The following is a 19,350-nucleotide window of genomic DNA, read 5'->3' as shown; positions in this document are numbered from 1 at the left end:
TGTCTATGGCTGCTTTCCTACTAGAACAGCTGCTGCTGCTGCTAAGTCACTTCAGTCGTGTCCGACTCTGTGTGACCCCGTTGACGACAGCCCACCAGGCTCCCCCATCCCTGGGATTCTCCAGGCAAGAACACTAGAGAATGTTCTCCAGTGCATGAAAGTGAAAAGTGAAGGTGCTCAGTTGTGTTCGACTCTTCGCGACCCCATGGACCGCCACCCACCAGGCTCCTCCGCCCATGGGATTTCCCAGGCAAGAGTACTGGAGTGGGGTGCCATTGCCCTCTTTGACTAGAACAGCAGGGTTGAGTAAATATGAGACCTTTGGCACACAAAGACTAAAATATTTACCACCTAGCCCTTTACAGAAAAAGTTTGCCAACCCCTGTTGTAAATGAAACAACTAAATATCAAAGAATCAGGATGATAAAAGCTAGACTTTATAACTTCCATTTTAGGGTTGTTTCTCCTACATTCCCGTTGCTTCAATTACCTCTCCGCTGTAACCTGAAGCTCATTCCCACCCACTTTGCTTCTCTGTATCTACCCCTGTATTTAACCAGGTTCACACCTGATCAAGTAAAAAGCAAGAGACAAAACCCGCTAGGGTCAGATCTGCCCCTCTCTAGATCACCGTGGGGTCACAAAGAGTCGGACACGACTGAGCGACTGAACTGAACTGAGATCACTTCCTACTTCCTCCGCAATTTACTTCTATTTCTACCTCCATTACTCTACCTAAACAGCAGTCTTCAGTCACCAATGATTTCCACGTCAGTCTCTCATTCACATAGTACATTTCTGATTCACAGCTTACTTGGCCCCTCTACCTTTGAAACTGGTGACCAGTCTCTTCTTGAAATAAAAGCCTGACTTGAAATAATGCCCTGACTTCTGTGACTTCATAATCCTGATTTTACAGCTCAGGGGTGTATTCTTAGTCTCTTAGCAACTCACCTGTCTTTACCTGGCCTTTATTTTCTTTTAAGTTTTACTTGTATAAGATACATTTTAAAATATTCTCTTAAACTTTCTTTTAGTATTTTGCCAAACTAATCTTTGTAAATAATAAAAATAATACTCGGTGGTTTTAATTTGCATTTCTTTCATTATTAGCGAGATTGAGTCATCCTGTTTATTCTCTGAATCCCTTGTTCCAATCTTTTTCTCTTGTTTTTCAGCTAAAATGGTCTTTTGATTTGTAAGGACTCTATATACACAGAAATTAACTTTTGCCTGTCATTGGTGTTGCAACATTTTTGTCTTTTAGTTTTGTTGACAGCATTTTCCTCCCATAGAAAAACTTTAATTGTTGTGTAGTCTAGGGATGAGATGGTTGCACGGTATCACCGACTTGATGGACATGAGTTTGAGCAATCTCTGGAAGTTGGTGGTGGACAGGGAAGCCTGGCGTGCTGCAGTCCATGGGGTCGCAAAGAGTTGGACACACCTGAGAGACTGAACTGACCTGAACTTCTCAGTCTGTTAGTATACTGGATTTTATATCATCACCAGAAGTATATGAGTTCCAGTTGCTCAGTACTCACTGACACTTCATATTGGCAAACTTTAATTTTTGTTACTATGATGTACGTATCTCACTGTGGTTAGTTTGCACTACTCTGGTTTTTTATGAGATCAGTCTTCTCCTGGGTATATTTATTGGTCATTTGGTGAAAACCTTTGTGAAATGCCTGTTTAAGTTTTTTCTCACTTTTCTGTAAAGCTGTTTATTCTATTCAATGTAAGAAAAGAGAGACTTAACTCTTGACCAAGTATACTTGTTGCAAATAATTTCTCCCATGTTTTTAAAACTTGTCGTTACACTTCTTTAAACAAAAAGAGCTAATTTTAATGTAGTCAAAATTATAGATTTTCCTTTATATTGGTGCTTTTTCGCTTTTGATCAACTTTAAGAAAAAAGTGCGGAAGATGGTGGAGTAAAAAGACCCTGGACTCACCTCCTCTCACAAGCACACCGAAATAACAACTATCTGCAGAATAACCACTAATAAAGAAAGACTGGGACCTACCAGAAAAGATCTTCTACAGCTAAAGACTTAAAACGTGGAACCACATCAAGACCACGAACATCATACTCAGCAGTGAAAAGCTGAACGCACCCCCTCTAAGATCAGGAACAAGACAAGAATGCCCACTCTTGCCGTTTTTATTCAGCACAGTTTTGGAAGTCCTAGCCACAGCAATCATGTTTCAGAGGATTTATTCCAAGGTACTTTATGATATTTAAATCACTACATGATATACTATGGATTTTTCAAACTTACATTTTATTCACTGCTAATGGGCTCCAAAATCACTGCAGATGCTGACTGTAGCCAGGAAATTAAAAGACGCTTACCCCTTGGAAGGAAAGTTATGACCAGCCTAGATAGCATATTAAAAAGCAGAGACATTATTTTGCCAACCAAGATCCGTCTAGACAAGGCTATGGTTTTTCCTGTGGTCATGTATGGATGTGAGAGTTGGACTGTGAAGAAAGCTGATCGCCGAAGAATCGATGCTTTTGAACTGTGGTGTTGGAGAAGACTCTTGAGAGTCCCTTGGACTGCAAGGAGATCCAACCAGTCCATTCTAAAGGATATCAATTCTAGGTGTTCATTGGAGGGACTGATGCTAAAGCTGAAACTGCAATACTTTGGCCACCTCATGCGACAAGTTGACTCACTGGAAAAGAGTCTGATGCTGGGATGGATTGGGGGTGGGAGGAGACGGGGACGACAGAGAATGAGATGGCTGGATGGCATCACCAACTCAATGGAGGTGAGTTTGAGTGAACTCCAGGAGTTGGTGATGGACAGGGAGGCCTGGCATGCTGTATTCATGGGTCGCAAAGAGTCGGATAAGACTGAGCAACTGAACTGAACTGAACTGAATGTTTTAAACGGTGTTGACGATAATAACATAAGCACCGACTAGCGCTTTAGATACAGATTGACCCATTTAACCCTCATTATATCCCTATGAGATATCCTTTTTTCAGAAAAATAAGTCCAGAGTAGTTAAATTATGTTCCCTAGGACACAAAGCTAGAAAGTGTTGCATCTGGAATTCAAAGGCAGGCCATCTGGCATCAGACTGAATGCACTCAACAACTAGGCAAACTGACGTTCAGTGAAACTGACGCCTGCACAGTAACTGTCCAGAAGCCTTGTTAGGCACCTGCCGGTTCTAATATTTTCACATATGTTTGCATTTTCCCATAAGAAAAACATAACTAGAAGAGTGCTTGTTAAATGTGCATGAGTTATCCAAGAGAAACAGCTGCCTGTGGAGAATGGAACACTAGAAGATTTAGGAATGGGGGAGAGGGAGACTTATCACTTTCTACCTTTATTATCTTTTAAATCTCATCTTCATAAATGTATACCTTCTAAAAAACTGGAAGACTTCCTTCACTCTTAGTGAAGACTCCCTCCATTCCCTCCCTATAGATATAAAAAAATATATCTAAGAATAAATTTTAAAATGGTCTGGGTTGATATGAAGACTTGTAAAAAAAAAGACTCTGAGGGTTATAAAATTTTTGCTTAAAAGGAGAATATCCTCACACCTTATTTTTGAGAAGGAATACTTATTATATTGAATATGCAAAAATCTTCTCATAGTAACCCTTGAAAGCTGATTCAGGCTTAAAGTGGATTCAATCTTGAAGGTGACAAAAATAATGCTAATGGTTATATGGAAGAAAAAACAGAATGACCAAGGAAATTCCAAGAAATGACTGGAGGAGGAAAAATGGCACTGCTGAATATTAAAATTTAGTTAACAGTTACAGCAATTATAATTATCTTGGTACACAACTACCCAATTAAATCCAGGTTCTATTAATAAGAAAGGGGATGATGAATAACAGGCAACTTGAAACTGTGCCACTGACTCAAAAATAAACAATGGACACTGTGGTAGGGAAACAGTCCAAAAAATCCTATGACTTTGAAGATGTTAATGTTGATATTTCAAATCAGTAGGGAATCTATGGTATTAATTATGTTAGCAGATTCTAACCAAAATCTCTGAGAGCCACTGCCCCAGAGAAGCTCTTGCATACGTCTGCCTAGAGGCAAGTAGAGGAACGTTCAACACAGCACTCTCACTGACAAACTGAAATGTCTTATCACTAACCAGCAGATAAATATGTTGCAGTATATATACCAGGAATCAACAGCACAGGAGTGAAAAGGTATGGACCACAGTCATACAAAACAAAATGTCAAATCAACTTACAAAGATTACAGCATGATTCCAATTATCAATGGATAATTTCCATAATTGATTAAGTCAAGAAATACTACTAAACCCACGATATCTCTAAGCGTGGAGAACAGCCAGGAGAGTAACTCTGAGAGTTGACGCTGGCTGCCCCTAGGAAGTAAACCTAGAAACAGAAGAGACTGGGACAAGGGACGACTGCTTTTCAGTATACACCTTCCGTCCTGGGACTTTCTAGATAACCATCAACTTGATTACAAGCAAAAGTTAAGAAGTGTTTATAGCTCATATTTTGATAAAAATACAGATGTGTGTATATACAAAACAGAAACAAGACTCACAGATATAGGAAACAAACTTGTGGTTACCAAAGGGGAGAGGGAAAAGGGGAGGGAAAGGAGAAGGGGGAAATTAGGGGTATGGGGTTAACAAAATACTACATATAAAAGGGAATGGCAAACCACTTCAGTATTCTGGCCTTGACAACCCCATGAACAGTATGGCGTATAAAGGAAAAAAATAGGACACTGAAGAATGAACTCCCCAATATGCTACTGGAGGTGGGTGCCCAGTATGCTACTGGAGATCAGTGGAGAAACAACTCCAGAAAGAATGAAGAGACAGAGCCAAAGCAAAAACAACACCCAGTTGTGGATGTGACTGGTGATGGAACTAAGTCCAACGTTGTAAAGAGCAATATTGCATAGGAACCTGGAATGTTAGGTCCAGGAATTAAGGCAAATTGGAAGTGGTCAAACAGGAGATGGCAAGAGTGAACACTGACATTTTAGGAATCAGCAAACTAAAATGGACTGGAATGAGTGAATTTAATTCAGATGACCATTGTATCTACTACTGTGGGCAAGAATCCCTTAGAAGAAATGGAGTAGCCATCATGGTCAACAAAAGACTCCGAAATGCAGTACTTGGATGCAGTCTCAAAAATGACAGAATGATCTCTATTCATTTCCAAGGCAAACCATTCAATATCACAGTAATCCAAGTCTGTGCCCCAACCAGTAATGCTGAAGAAGCTGAAGTTGAACAGTTCTATGAAGACCTAAAAGACCTCCTAGAACTAACACACAAAAAAGATGTCCTTATCATCATAGGGGACTGGAATGCAAACATAGGGAGTCAAGAAATACCCAGAGTAACACACAAATTTGGCCTTGGAGTACGGAATGAAGCAGGGCAAAGGCTAACAGAGCTTTGCCAAGAGAATGCACTGGTCATAGCAAACACCCTCCTCCAACAACACAAGTGAAGACTCTACACATGGACATCACCAGACGGCCAATACCAAAATCAGACTGATTATATTCTTTGCAGCCAAAGATGGAGAAGCTCTATATAGTTAGCAAAAACAAGACCGGGAGCTGACTGTGGCTCAGACCATGAACTCCTTATTGCCAAATTCAGACTTAAATTGAAGAAAGTAGGGAAAACCACTAGACCATTCCCTCACCATTATACAGTGGAAGTGACAAAGACTGCCTGAAGAACTATGGACAGAGGTTCGTGACATTGTAAAGGAGGAAGGGATCAAGGCCATCACCAGGAAAAAAGAAATGCAAAAAGGCAAAATGATCGTCTGAGGAGGCTTTCCAAACAGTAACAAATAGAAGAAAAATGAAAGGCAAAGGAAAAAAGGAAAGATATACCCATTTGAATGCAGAGTTCCAAAGAACAGCAAGGAGAGATAAGAAAGCCTTCCTCAGAGATCAATGCAAAGAAATAGAGGGAAACAACAGAATGGGAAAGTCTAGAGATCTCATCAAGAAAATTAGAGATACCAGGGGAACATTTCATGCAAAGATGGGCACAATAAAGGACAGAAACGGTATGGACATAGCAGAAGCAGAAGATATTAAGAAGAGGTGGCAAGAATACACAGGAGAACTATATGAAGAAGATCTTCACGACCCAGATAATCACAATGGTGTGATAACCAACCTAGAGCCAGACATCCTGGAATGCGAAGTCAAGTGGGCCTTAGGAAGCATCACTACAAACAAAGCTAGTGGAGGTGACGGAATTCCAGTTGAGTTATTTCAAATCCTAAAAGATGATGCTATGAAAGTGCTGTATTCAATTTGCCAGCAAATTTGGAAAACTCAGCCATGGCCACAGGACTGGAAAAGGTCAGTTTTCATTCCAATCCCAAAGAAAGGCAATGCCAAAGAATGCTCAAACTACCACACAATTGCTCTCATCTCACACGCTAGCAATGTAATGCTCAAAGTTCTCCAAGCCAGGCTTCAACAGTACATGATCCGTGAACTTCCAGATGTTCAAGCTGGATTTAGAAAAGGCACAGGAACCAGAGATCAAATTGCCAACATCCGCTGGATCATCGAAAAAGCAAGAGTTCCAGAAAAAATATCTACTTCTGCTTTATTGACTATGCCAAAGCTTTTGACTGTGTGGACCACAACAAACTGTGGGAAATTCTGGAAGAGATGGGAATACCAGACCACCTGACCTGCCTCTTGAGAAACTTGTATGCAGGTCAGGAAGCAACAGTTAGAACTGGACATGGAACAACACACTGGTTCCAAATAGGGAAAGGAGTACATCAAGGCTGTATATTGTCACCTTACTTATTTAACTTATATGCAGAGTACATCATGAGAAACGCTGGGCTGGACAAAGCACAAGCTGGAATCAAGACTTCCAGGAGAAATATCAATAACCTCAGATATGCAGATGACACCACCCTTATGGCAGAAAGCAAAGAAGAACTAAAGAGCCTCTTGATGAAAGTGAAAGAGGAGAGTGAAAAAGCTGGCTTAAAGCTCAACATTCAGAAAACTAAGATCATGGCATCCAGTCCCATCACTTCATGGCAAATTGATGGGGAAACAGTGGAAACAGTGACAGACTATTTTCTTGGGCTCCAAAATCACTGTAGATGGTGACTGCAGCCTTGAAAATTAAAGACGTTCGCTCCTTGGAAGAAAAGCTATGACCAACTTAGACAGCATATTAAAAAGCAGAGACACTACTTAGATGACAAAGTCCATCTAGTCAAAGCTTTGTTTTTTCCAGTAGTCATGTATGGCTATGAGAGTTGGACCATAAAGAAAGCTGAGCACCGAAGAATTGATGCTTTTGAACTGTGGTGTTGGAGAAGACTCTTGAGAGTCCCTTGGACTGCAAGGAGATCCAACCAGTCCATCCTAAAGGAAATCAGTACTGAATATTCATTGGAAGGACTGATGCTGAAGCTGAAGCTCTAATACTTTGGCCACCTGATGCGAAGAACTGACCCATTTGAAAAGACCCTGGTGATGGGAAAGATTGAAGGCGGGAGGAGAAGGGGACGACAGAGGATGAGATGGTTGGATGGCATCACCGAGTCAATGGATATGAGTTTGTGTAAACTCTGGGAGTTGGCGATGGGCAGGGAGGCCTGGCATGCTGCAGTCCATGGGGTCGCAAAGAGTTGGACACAACTGAACAACTGATCTGAACTGACATATAAATATAAATAAGCAACTAAGATATAATGTATAGCACAGGAAATGATACCCATTAACTTGTAATAACATATTATGGAATATAATCTGCAAAAATACTCAATCACTATGTATAGACCTATGTACTATTGCTGTACCCAATACTATAAATCAATTATACTTCATTTAAAAAATAAGATATAAGGTTATGCCATTAAATATGGTGACAACTTTGATAAGAATCAGAGTATCTAGGAAGAACAGTATAACATCTTTCAGAAAGAGGCAGAATATTCACTTTGACGGAAAAACATGAATTTTGGTATCATATGTCAAGGAGTTCTCACAGATCCAGGTAACATCCTGAGATTATGGGGAAGGTTTGTGTTTGTTGTGATGGTGATTGTTATTGTTATATAAATGTTCCAGGTCCTTTTGCTATGTGGCTATATATACCATTTGGTTTTTGGAATACACTTGACGTATTTTATAAGCAATGTTTGTCTTTTGGAATTGTCTAGTTCACTTAATGCTAAAGTAGTAATATTTTGTATATGAAAGAAAATTAAGGCTAAAAGAATAGCAACTATAAGCTAGGATGTAAAAGTGTTCACTAGTAAGTGCATTTATTTAAGTAACAAAATCTTGAAGAAACAGGGATTAGATGAAGAAGCATGAACAAAGTTTAACACAATCTTTTCTCACTACAATTTACCTGGAAAGGAACTCTTCCTGCCATATTCCTACCTGCCCCCTATAAGGGCTACACAGAGTAACAGCTTTTCAATGGAAATGTGTGACTTTAAACTCAAGGTCTGGGTTGTCACACAATTCTTCACTAAAAAGAATGCATGAGGAGACAGTCTGGGACACTTTAAGCAGGACTGGCTTGTTTCTACTAGATGGAAATACCATGGGTCACAATGTAAATTCAGCAAGGAAAAAAAAAAGCAAACTGGCAGATAATGTAACAAAAGTTAAACACTAATTATACCTTGAGTTACTGAAAATTTCCTTTTCACGTTCTACTTTTATATTTCATTTTCTAACATATTAAGTTCAGAGGGATAGAGTTAAGAATGTTCTATAGTCCTGCATTACATAGAAGGATAAACATACTGATTAACTTCAGACTTAAGTTACAAATGCGTGTTTTAATTTCTAGGCTATCAGGATAGAGGAATAATTGGTTTGGTGAAAAGTCTCACTCACTGATTTGTAAACAGTGTGACATCTGCTTTTTCAAGGACTGCCACCATTGTGCTGTGTTAATTCCCCTCTCTCCCAATCTCCTGAGTAGTGTGTTCTCTTACAGAGTTCTTAACTTATAACTCATTCTCCATTAAGTCTCATTTAAAATAAGAGAAAGCAAACAAACTTAAAATAGAGAAAACGAACAAAAAACAAAAACTGTTTCTTTGTAAAAGCCAAAAGAAATCTTAAAAATACTTCTGCTAAAGACTGAAGACACAAATTTACTACAATTCTTTTATGAATCCCTGTAAAAAATTTTTTTCCAGTTAGAAAAAAATGATCGGAAAACTCATGCAGAAGAATAAGATCTGAGAACAGCCAATATCCTTAACTGTTATTAAAATTTATTATAATGTTACTATAAACAAAAAAGTATTGGCTCAGGACATATATAAGTAGCAGAATCAGAAGAGAATCCAGAAATATATCTAAGTATCTATGAAAATTTAGGACTTCTCAGATGGTGCTAGTGGTAAAGAACCTGCCTGCCAATACAAGGAGACATAAGAGACACAGGTTCAATCCCTGGACTGAGAAGATTCGCTGGAGGAGGAAATGGCAACCCACTCCAGTACTCTTGCCATGGACAAAGAGCCTGGCGGGCAACAGTCCACAGGGTCGCAAAGAGTCAGACACGATTTAAGTGACTTAGCACACATGAAAATTTAATACATAAAGGTATCTTGTCAAATTTTTAAGACAGAGATGGTTTATTTATTAAATAGTGCCAACACAAATGGTTATTTTAAAAAAAACAAGACTAGATCCCCGAGAACATAATATAAAAAATTCAAGTTGTTATAGTAGAATTAATTATGACACTCTAGCACTACTAGGGATTTCAGGGGATAGGAAATCTACAATGTTAGAAAAATTATTAATGAAATGAGTGACCATGAACAAATCCAGCTTCAATAATGATAAAAAGTATGCCAAAAGATTAAAAATACAATGGTGAAAGGGACAGAGGTGATGGTGAAGCCGACAGGACTAGGGCACAGAAGAAATGGGAGGTATGGGAAAAAAGACTGTGGTTAAAAAGGTTAAGAGAGTGTGTGCAATTCCAGAACAGTGTCAGCTTCTGGTAATGCATTCCCAAGTGGGAATGAAGCATTACACTGAGGAGGCCAAGAGCAAAAGGATCCAGGCCCATGGAAAGGAAGGGGATGACGACAGAAAACCAGAAGGATACATTCCTTGTTACGTCACAATGAACAAATAGAATACTAAGAGGGAAAATAAGAATACTGGAGGAGTTTTACAAGGATTATGGTCATATGATGGGAAGGAAAAGTCTCAGATGAAAGAAATAAATGTTAACATACAGATATGTTAAATATATAAGGTTAACACCTAATTTTATACAAACAGATTTTCAATAAGTGTCTCTTAAATTGGGGAGAGGGGATTGGAGAGAAAGTCAAACAATACATTGGTTTCATGGGCTGGGAAGTTTGAAACCAAATTTTGTTGAAGGGCAGAGAATGTCTCTAAGTTGCTGTCATTAAAAACCATCTGTTAAATAATTATCTTCTTTCACCTAAAGAAGGTTATGGACCTTTATTTGTCCATTAATATGGGCAGGAGTGTACGTGCTAAGTCGCTTCAGTCACGCCCAACTCTTTGCAACCCTATGGACTGTAGCCCCCAGGCTCCTCTGTCCACAGGTCTCCAGGCAAGAAGACTGGAGTGGATTGCCATGCCCTCTTCCAGGGGATCTTCCCAAACCAGGGACAGAACCCACGTCTCTTGTGTCTCCTGCATTTGCAGGCAGGTTCATTACCACTAGCACCACCTGGGCAAGAGCATCTGGCCGAAAATCAGATCATTTCTTCTCAATTAATTCAAAATTCAACACCCATGAAACCATGATTACACGTCACATGTTTCAGTAGATATTTCTAGGGGTTGTTCAAAAGGTTTAATGTCCTTGGCTGGAGGAGCCCACCAGTGAGAAAAATGTTGCAGCAATCCGGGACAAGCCTAGGAGCAAAGAAGGGGTGTGAAGTCCGGGAGTGTGCCTGACAGCAGGGCGCACCTGCTCAGAGTCCAGCCCCAGGTCCCCCTGGCAACAGAAGCAGCAGTGAAAAGACTTGGGCTCCTTGCCTAGATTCTGTTTGTCACAAAGATCTCAAGGTGGCTAGGCAGAAACTTGCTCTAAAAACCATTGACTGGGTAGTTTTGGGGGAGATCATATCCTGAAAGCAGAAGGCCACGACTAACCCCCTGAAGTCCTGGGGTAGGACTCTGACCTCCAGGCAGACTCCGGTGCCTGAGAAACCACCTGCCACTGACTAGGCTTACTATAAGGCCAATGTGGCCAAGGCTGGCATGGTAGACGACTTTGAGAAGCTTAAAGCCCTGAAGGTTCTGAACCAGAAAATAAATATACTGCCCAGGTAGACGCTCAAGAAAAAGAAAATGTGAAAAACTGTGCTGAGTTTTTGTCTCTCTCCGAGACCAGGATCGAAGGACAGGAGAAAGAGCTGGAGAAGATGAAGAACGTTAATTCCTTTTGATCAGACAACCACTGAGGATTTGAATGAAGTCTTCCCAGAAACCAAATTAGACAAGAAATATCCCTACTGGCCTCTAAAGCCTATTGCAAATTTATAAGCTTGAGTCTAGGAGAAAGCTCTGGCCCATGGTCCTTGAATTATAAACTCTGGACATTAAAAATAACTGTATACTGGCCAGAAAATAAAGGTTTAACGTCAACATCTTGTAAACACATGTATTTAAAGAAAGCTCGATTTCACTGTAGTAACTTAGAAAGTTCTATTCTTAATTCTCTCTTGAGATCTTCTTCAACCTGAGGTTTAGCAATGGGTGACTTAGAGCCTGGGAGGAGAGCAGGACATCTGGAATGCCTAAATGCAGAATGCTCATCATAAAGTTGTTGTTTTGTTAAACTGCCCCTCAGTCTTATACACAGAAGGTGTGCTAAGTCACTCAGTCATATCCAACTCTTTGTGACCCTATGGACCATAGACCACCAGGCTCCTCTGTCCATGGGATTCCCCAGGCAAGAATACTGGAGTGGGTTGCTGTGCCCTCCTCCAGGGGCTCTTTCCAACCCAGGGATTGAACCTGTGTCTCTAAATTCTCCTGCATTGGCAAGCAGGTTCTATACCACTAGCACCACCTGGGAAGGTGGAATTTATGGAAGCAAAAATGTTTTCTATAACATCCCCATCCTCTTCATGTAAAGTTAACCCCAAACTGGAAATAAAATAGTAAAGGAAGTTGAAGAATAGTTTTATTTTGCTCTGAATTAATTTTCTTAAAAATGGCCATTAGGACTATCTTCTCATTTCTTTCCACTCATCATATTTACTGTGTCACTGCCAAATCTCAATCTTTCAGAAAGGGCACCATGTGGAGATCATCAAATCCTTTTGGAGAACAGGGGCCATCTGTTAAGTCCACCTTCCCCAGAGGGCATTATTCTAAATCAAGCCAAGCTTAAAACAACTACATAGTAATTCTAGTAGCTACCAGGACTCACTGGAGAAAATAATAAGGATGATTTAAAAAAAAAAAAAGCCAAAAACTCCCATGAGAACAGTTCTGCTTGTTTGACCCAGCTCTGCTTGTCTGACACTTGTTTTACTAGGTTTAAAAGATTTAGACAAACAGAATTGTGTACTTCTGAAATCAGTGCCTGTATCAGCCACTTCCCCAGGAAGCATGCTGTTATCAAAATAAACTATCAGACATTAGAACACACTATATCTTTAAACTCGGAGAAATGTACAGTAAAACATTACTATCTTGAACTACTTAGAGAATAAAATCTTACTACCTTGGAGTGACCTTAATAAACATACTACAGAATGTTAACAGGTAAAAATCTGAAAGAAGCTCTCAGATTTGTTTTGAAGACTTTACCAGGATTGAAAAAGCAATTTTTCCCCAATGCAAAAAAAGTCTAGAACTAATCACTGTGACCAGTTAAAATATGAGGAAAAAATCTAAATTGCCAGCCCCAGGTACAGAAAGCTGAGGGTAACCTGGCTAGACAGCTCACACTCTTGTGATTTAATCCAACTGCTCATTTTCCTTCTAAATCTTATGAAACTGGTTTGAAAAAGAATTTTTTTCATCATTATTTATGATATAATATACAAGAGATGAGGGGCTTCCCCGATGGCTCAGTGGTGAACAATTCGCCTGCCAATGCAGGAAATGCAAGAGACGCGAGTTTGATCCCTGGGTTGGGAAGATCCCCTGGAGAAGGGAATGGCTAACCAGTCCACTATTCCTGCCTGGAAAATCCCATGGACAGAGGCGCCTGGCGGGCTACAGTTCATGGGGTGCAAAGAGTCAAACACAGCCGAGCAACTGAGCAGGAAACAAGAGATCAGCAGACAAGGAGTTCTTGTCCCGATCCTGCCATTCACTACACACCTGTTCCTAAACTTTACTGTTCTCATCTGTGCTTCAGGAAGGGTTAAGGCTGTATTATAAACTGTGCCTTTCCTTCTCTCTACCACTTAATTTCATCTTCTCTATAGTTCCATATATATGCAAGAAATTGTACACTGTATGCAAGCCAAAGCCATTAAAGTTTGATAGCTTCGTAAGTTAAACGTCCCTGATCCCTCCTCTTAACTTTCAAGTGACTTGCTGCTGCTGCTGCTAAGTCGTGTCCGACTCTGTGTGACCCCATAGACGGCAGCCCACCAGGCTCCCCCATCCCTGGGATTCTCCAGGCAAGAACATTGGAGAGGGTTGCCATTTCCTTCTCCAATGCATGAAAGTGAAAAGGGAAAGTGAAGTCACTCAGTCGTGTCCAACTCTTAGCGATCCCATGGACTGAAGCCTACCAGGCTCTTCCATGGGATTTTCCAGGCAAGAGTACTGGAGTGGGGTGCCACTGCCTTCTCCTTCAAGTGACTTAGAAAATTTATTTGCCTCAAGTACTTCTGTCTATGACAATGGCCCTTTTTTAGTTTTTAAATGTCAACAGTTGGTTCAATTTCCATCATCTGAGATGTTTTGTTTTTAGAATCAACTAAATATCATGGCAAACCACTCCAGTACTCTTGCCTAGAAAATCCCATGGATGGAGGAGCCTGGTAGGCTGCAGTCCGTGGGGTCGCTAAGGGTCGGACTCGACTGAGCGACTTCACTTTCACTTTTCACACATTGGAGAAGGAAATGGCAACCCACTCCAGTGTTCTTGCCTGGAGAATCCCAGGGACGGGGGAGCCTGGTGGGCTTCCGTCTGTGGGGTCACACAGAGTCGGACACGACTGAAGTGACTTAGCAGCAGCAGTAGCAGCAAATATCACTTAAAACCCATCTGATTAATATGTGGGTGATGAAATGTGGCAATACCATTTTTGATTAAAATATGTAAAAATGGAAAAAATCTGGACGCAAAAGAACTAAATTTCTTTTTCTGCTTATGTTCTGATTCAAATATAGTTGCAAACCTTGAATACCACAAATCTTCTAAGTGATATTTGCATTTTGACATGACTTTCCAACTTATTAAAAAATGTAATATCTTTGCTAAATTAAAGTCACTCTTGTATGGGCCAGTCTTCTCCACTGGACTATAATTTACCCATTTTTCTACCTCCAGCACCAACCACAGTTCCTTACAAAGTAAGTACCCAATAAACATTTACTACAAAAGATAAATGCGGATATACTTTAAAGTATTCCAACTTCAGGTATCTTTTTTTATTGCCAATTATGTATAGGAATTGTAACGTAGAAGAGCTTACCCAAGTGGGTTGAAAAAAGTAGATACAGTATTATAAGTAATAGCAGTAGTGAAGCCATTATTTGAAACACCACTGTTCAATGTAATTTACCATCATATGGTTATGATCGAAACTCAGATGGTACATAAAAAATGACAAAGGGGTATCTACCAAAAAAAAGGCAGAAATATGTAGAGAATTACAGTCATAAACGCCTTCCAGAATCACCTCTTCATGAGCCTCTTCATTCACGGTTTTCCTTCTGGTTTCCTCTTGCCTTTCACCCCGGTTTCATTTAGGGAGAAGAGGGGGTGGTGTCCTGCACGTCTCAATGCCCTCTCTCTTAGGCCCTTGGAGTCTCTTCTCCTCCCTCATTGTCTCCCCGCTAAGTCTCTCTCCCCTTCAGTACATTCTCACCTGCTTATCAGAATCAGCTCCCCACCAGCCACCTAGTGGGGAAAACGACACTGCGACAACAGATGAGCTGGCCCTTGGATTTTTACAAACAGCACAAAACACTAAATAACACATAGTTTTATGTCATAATTGTAGTTAGCGGTCACTGTGAGCAGTCATGATACACACTGTGCTCTGTGTAGGTATTTCATATACAGTATCTCATGCCATTTCCCCTCTCCCATTTTACTGGTGAGAAAACAGAGACTCGGAGAGTTAAAATACTTGCCTAAGGTTACCCAACTGTGAAGTTGGTTTTCAAGTCCAGGCTTGATGTCTGGATTCTAAACTACTACATTATCTCAACCAGTTCTTAAATTTCTTTCTGCTGCTGCTGCTAAGTCACGTCAGTCATGTCCGACTCTGTGCGACCCCATAGACGGCAGCCCACTAGGCTCCTCCATCCCCGGGATTCTTCAGGCAAGAACACTGGAGTGGGCTGCCATTTCCTTCTCCAACGCATGAAAGTGAAAAGTGAGGCATTTAAACCCTAATTTCAAGATAATACTATTTATGCCCTTACTATGAAACACCAACTTATGCCTGGATTTCAGGATAATACTACTGATTAAACGGTAGTAGCTACATGTCACTAATCCATACATTAGTGTGGGTCCATGCTACATATTCTCTAATGGGTTGCCATTCTCTTCTCCAGGGGATGTTCCTAATCCAGAGATTGAACCTGGGTGTCCTGAACTGCAGGCAGATTCTTTACCAACTGAGCCACCAGGGAAGCCTTCTCTAAGATACGGTATCTCTTCATAGTGATACCAGCAAAATTTTTTACTAACTTTAAAATCTACATTTTTTTCTTTCACCAAATTAAACATTCAAGAATATAAAAATGTATTTAAAACAGACACCATAGATCCCTTTTTGAAAAAATCATGACCACACACTTTAATTTTTTTTGGCTGCAACATGCAGTTTGTGGGGGTCTTACTTTCCCAACCAGGGATCAAACCCAGGTCCATAGCTGTGGAAATGCCAAGTCCTGACCCCTGGACCCCCAGGGAATTCCCCATTACTACACATTTTAAAACTCAGTGTATAAACAGAAAATTTTACCCTTTACTGAATTTATTGCCTATGTTTCACCCAATTGCTTTAAATAAGTGTCATTGCCCAAGAGACCCAAATAAATAAAAGGTGAAAGCCAAAGTTGCTCACTTGTGTTCGACTCTTTGTGACCCCATGGACTGTATAGCCCATGGAATTCTCCAGGCCAGAATACTGGAGTGGGTAGACGTTCCCTTCTCCAGGGGATCTTCCCAACCCAGGGATCAAACCCAGGTCTCCCACACTGCAGGCAGATTCTTATCATTTCAGCTATCCAGGAAGCCCTTGAGTAGTTATGAAGTATCAAGGCAATAAGGATGAGAGTCTGGTGCATAAAATGAAATGCTAAATAATCTAGGTAATAGAAATTCTGAGCAATCTGACAGTGATGGTATGAGCTGGCAGTCACATAAGAATATAAAAAATGGTATGAAATATTTAGTAATACTGATATGGATATGTACATTTGGAAGTTAATGATTAGTAGCATATGTTTACCTACTATAATTACAATAAGTTAAAATATAATTGTTAAGTCAGTACAACAGTAAGAAGCTGAAGCAAACTTGTAAATTAATATGACTGGCATGTCTAAAAAGTACGTATGTATGAGGAGATAAACATTTCCAATTTTCTTTTAATTTGATCATGAAAGTTGTTCAAGGAAGGATGTTAACATAATGATTTTTGCACAGAGTTGTCCCAGGCTTTCTGGAAGGGTAAAAGAGTGGCAAACAAACCCCTGGAACAAGAAAATACTGGTATCGAGACACTGAAATTACAGAGCAACATCAACCACAGGTTTTTACAAAGATGGTAGGGATCTGGTAAGCCTTTCCACAAATTCATGGGAGATAGTCTATTAAGAGAAAAACTATTAATAGAAGTGTCTTCAAGACTTTTTTTCTCTACTAGAAGCTATCTAGTATAGAAACTCTGACTTGAATCTGCAGAGGATGTATGCGTTTGATTTGAATGGGTATGGCTAAAACACTTAACCAAAGTCTCTATTAAACTTAATTCTTGAGATTCCCTGGAGGTCCAAGGTTAGGACTCAGCTCTCACTGCTGAGGGCCTGAGTTCAACTCCTGGTTGGGGAACTGAGATCCTACATACAAACAAAGAAACAAACAAGCAAACAAAAAACAACCAGTAAAAATAAACTTAAGAATTCTGTATTCATTGAGCTCTTTTGAGATTTTTTTCTTTAGAACAATTTAGCAAGAAAAAAATGTCTTACAAAAGAGTTGGGGGAAAAAGGCTCAGTTTCACCTCATTTTAATCTGTCTCAGGAGATGCTAAGAAATACTAGAAAATTGTGTTTAGCTTTGGGAAAAAATCCAAATGAAAGAAATGTCAACTTTCCCATTCTTCGGGAAGTTGTATTAGAGAACAGAAAACAGAGAAACAAATACCAACACCAGAAGATAAACAAGCAACACATGTTTGGGTATAAAATTACACCAGAAAATTAATAAGTGTGTTATGAATTTGTCAAACTAACACATTAAGTGGAGCACAGGGAGCTGGGTGGTAAGCCAAGGTTCAACAACAGATCACAAGAGGAAATGAAATAAAGAAGGTCATTCTTCACAAGTCCTAGAGGAAGTACTTGACAAGCCTTAAGGAACCTACAAGGGGAGGTCGAGGCAGACAGCAGACAAGAGACAAGACCTGAGGCACATGCCTTTCTTAGTGTCTGTGTGAAGCGTGAAGAGTTGACTCATTTGAAAAGACCCCGATGTTGGGAAAGATTGAAGGCGGGAGGAGAAGGGGCCGACAGAGGATGAGATGGTTGGATGGTATCACCGACTCAATGGACATGAGTTTGAGCAAGCTCCAGGAGTTGGTGATGGACAGGGAGGCCTGGTATGCTGCGGTTCATGGGGTCGCAAAGAGTCAGACACGACTGAGCGACTGAACTGAACCGAACTGAACTGAAGCACTTTGGGCTTCCTGGGTTAAGCCTATACTGATAAACTCAAACCAAATGACCAAGGTTTTGGTAAGCCACATGGACACAGAAGGGCAAGGCAGTGGGAGGGGGTGGGCACAGCTGACTAGCAGTCCTGTCAGAAACCCGCATGTTCCTGTGACTCTGAGTGTCACTATGCAGGGTATGCACTTGCTTGAGGGGGTGAGTGTCAGTTTAAGGTCACTGTAGGCTGCTGGGCCAAATCAAATGGATGCCAACAAGAAATACCATGGAGTAGCTTAGCTGAACTCTCAACCAAGCTTGAGATGAAAAGTAGAGAAATGATCAGTGTGGCAAGATTTGGGTAAAGAATCTACTTCAGTCAATTAAGTTCAATTATCTAAGCAGGTGAGTTTTAAAATAGTTTTTAAAGAAGTCTGAAAAAAAGAAAGTCTTCTGTTGAGAAAAAAGATCTCAACAACACCTTTGAGGGAAAAATACTATTCAGTAATTTTGTTAGCCAAGTACATGTGCTTTCCAATTACAGATCACTGGCTATGCAAACACCAGGAACTAATATTCACATGCATGAAATGACCTATATTTCTAGTCTCGGAGAACCAAAGGCAGCAGTTCTCAAATTACAGTCCCGAGACCAGCAGTGTCAGTATCACCTGGAAATTTACAGGCAATGAAAACCTTCTGGCTGGATCCTAGACCCATTAATCAGAAACTCTTGGAGCTGGGCCCAGAAATCCGTGACTGTGACTCGACAAGTTCTCCAGGTGATTCTGATGTAAGCTAAGTTTGAGATCTACTGATAGATAATGCTGAGGAAAGCATCCAATCAGCTACATAACAACCCTTCTTTTCTTTCTTATTTTTAGTATTAGCAGTCTCTTAACCGCTATCATTATTAGGTGAAAGAAATGCTCTTAACTGGGAACCTCACTTTCAGACTTAATGCTCCTGCAAAGGAAGAATCCAAAAGAAATTTTATAAGAATGTGGTTTTGCTTTTGGGGAAGGGAAGGGAGGCAAATATTCATTTAACAAGTATTTAACAAGCAGCTACTTTGTTCCAGGCACTCACCAAGAAGGAAAGGCAAGGAAGTAGAGAAGAACTCTGAAATCCACCAACAATTCTATCTTGGGTACTATTCCGTGTATTACTGATAACAGGCTGTCTATTCCTGAAGTACACCTAGACAGTAATACCCACGTGAGTAATAAGGTATATAGGTTAAAAGCAATGG

General features: G+C 40.2%; 1 protein-coding gene and 1 pseudogene across 1 annotated transcript in view; one reads left to right on the top strand and one right to left on the bottom strand.

Moving 5' to 3' along the window:
- The window catches only part of TEX15 (testis expressed 15, meiosis and synapsis associated), an 84,810-nt gene that overhangs the window by 56,593 nt on the left and 8,867 nt on the right, over positions 1 to 19,350 (bottom strand). The gene's annotated exons all lie outside the window — the stretch shown is intronic.
- Positions 9,961 to 11,561, top strand: LOC148773747 (ATP synthase peripheral stalk subunit d, mitochondrial pseudogene; annotated as a pseudogene).

Source organism: Moschus berezovskii, chromosome 26, assembly GCF_049115385.1.
Source record: "Moschus berezovskii isolate FMDL1 chromosome 26, NW_MosBer_1.0, whole genome shotgun sequence".
NCBI classification, from domain to species: domain Eukaryota; kingdom Metazoa; phylum Chordata; class Mammalia; order Artiodactyla; family Moschidae; genus Moschus; species Moschus berezovskii.
The sequence above is the reverse complement of the archived record's forward strand: the minus strand, read 5'-3'. Positions and strand labels throughout refer to the sequence as shown.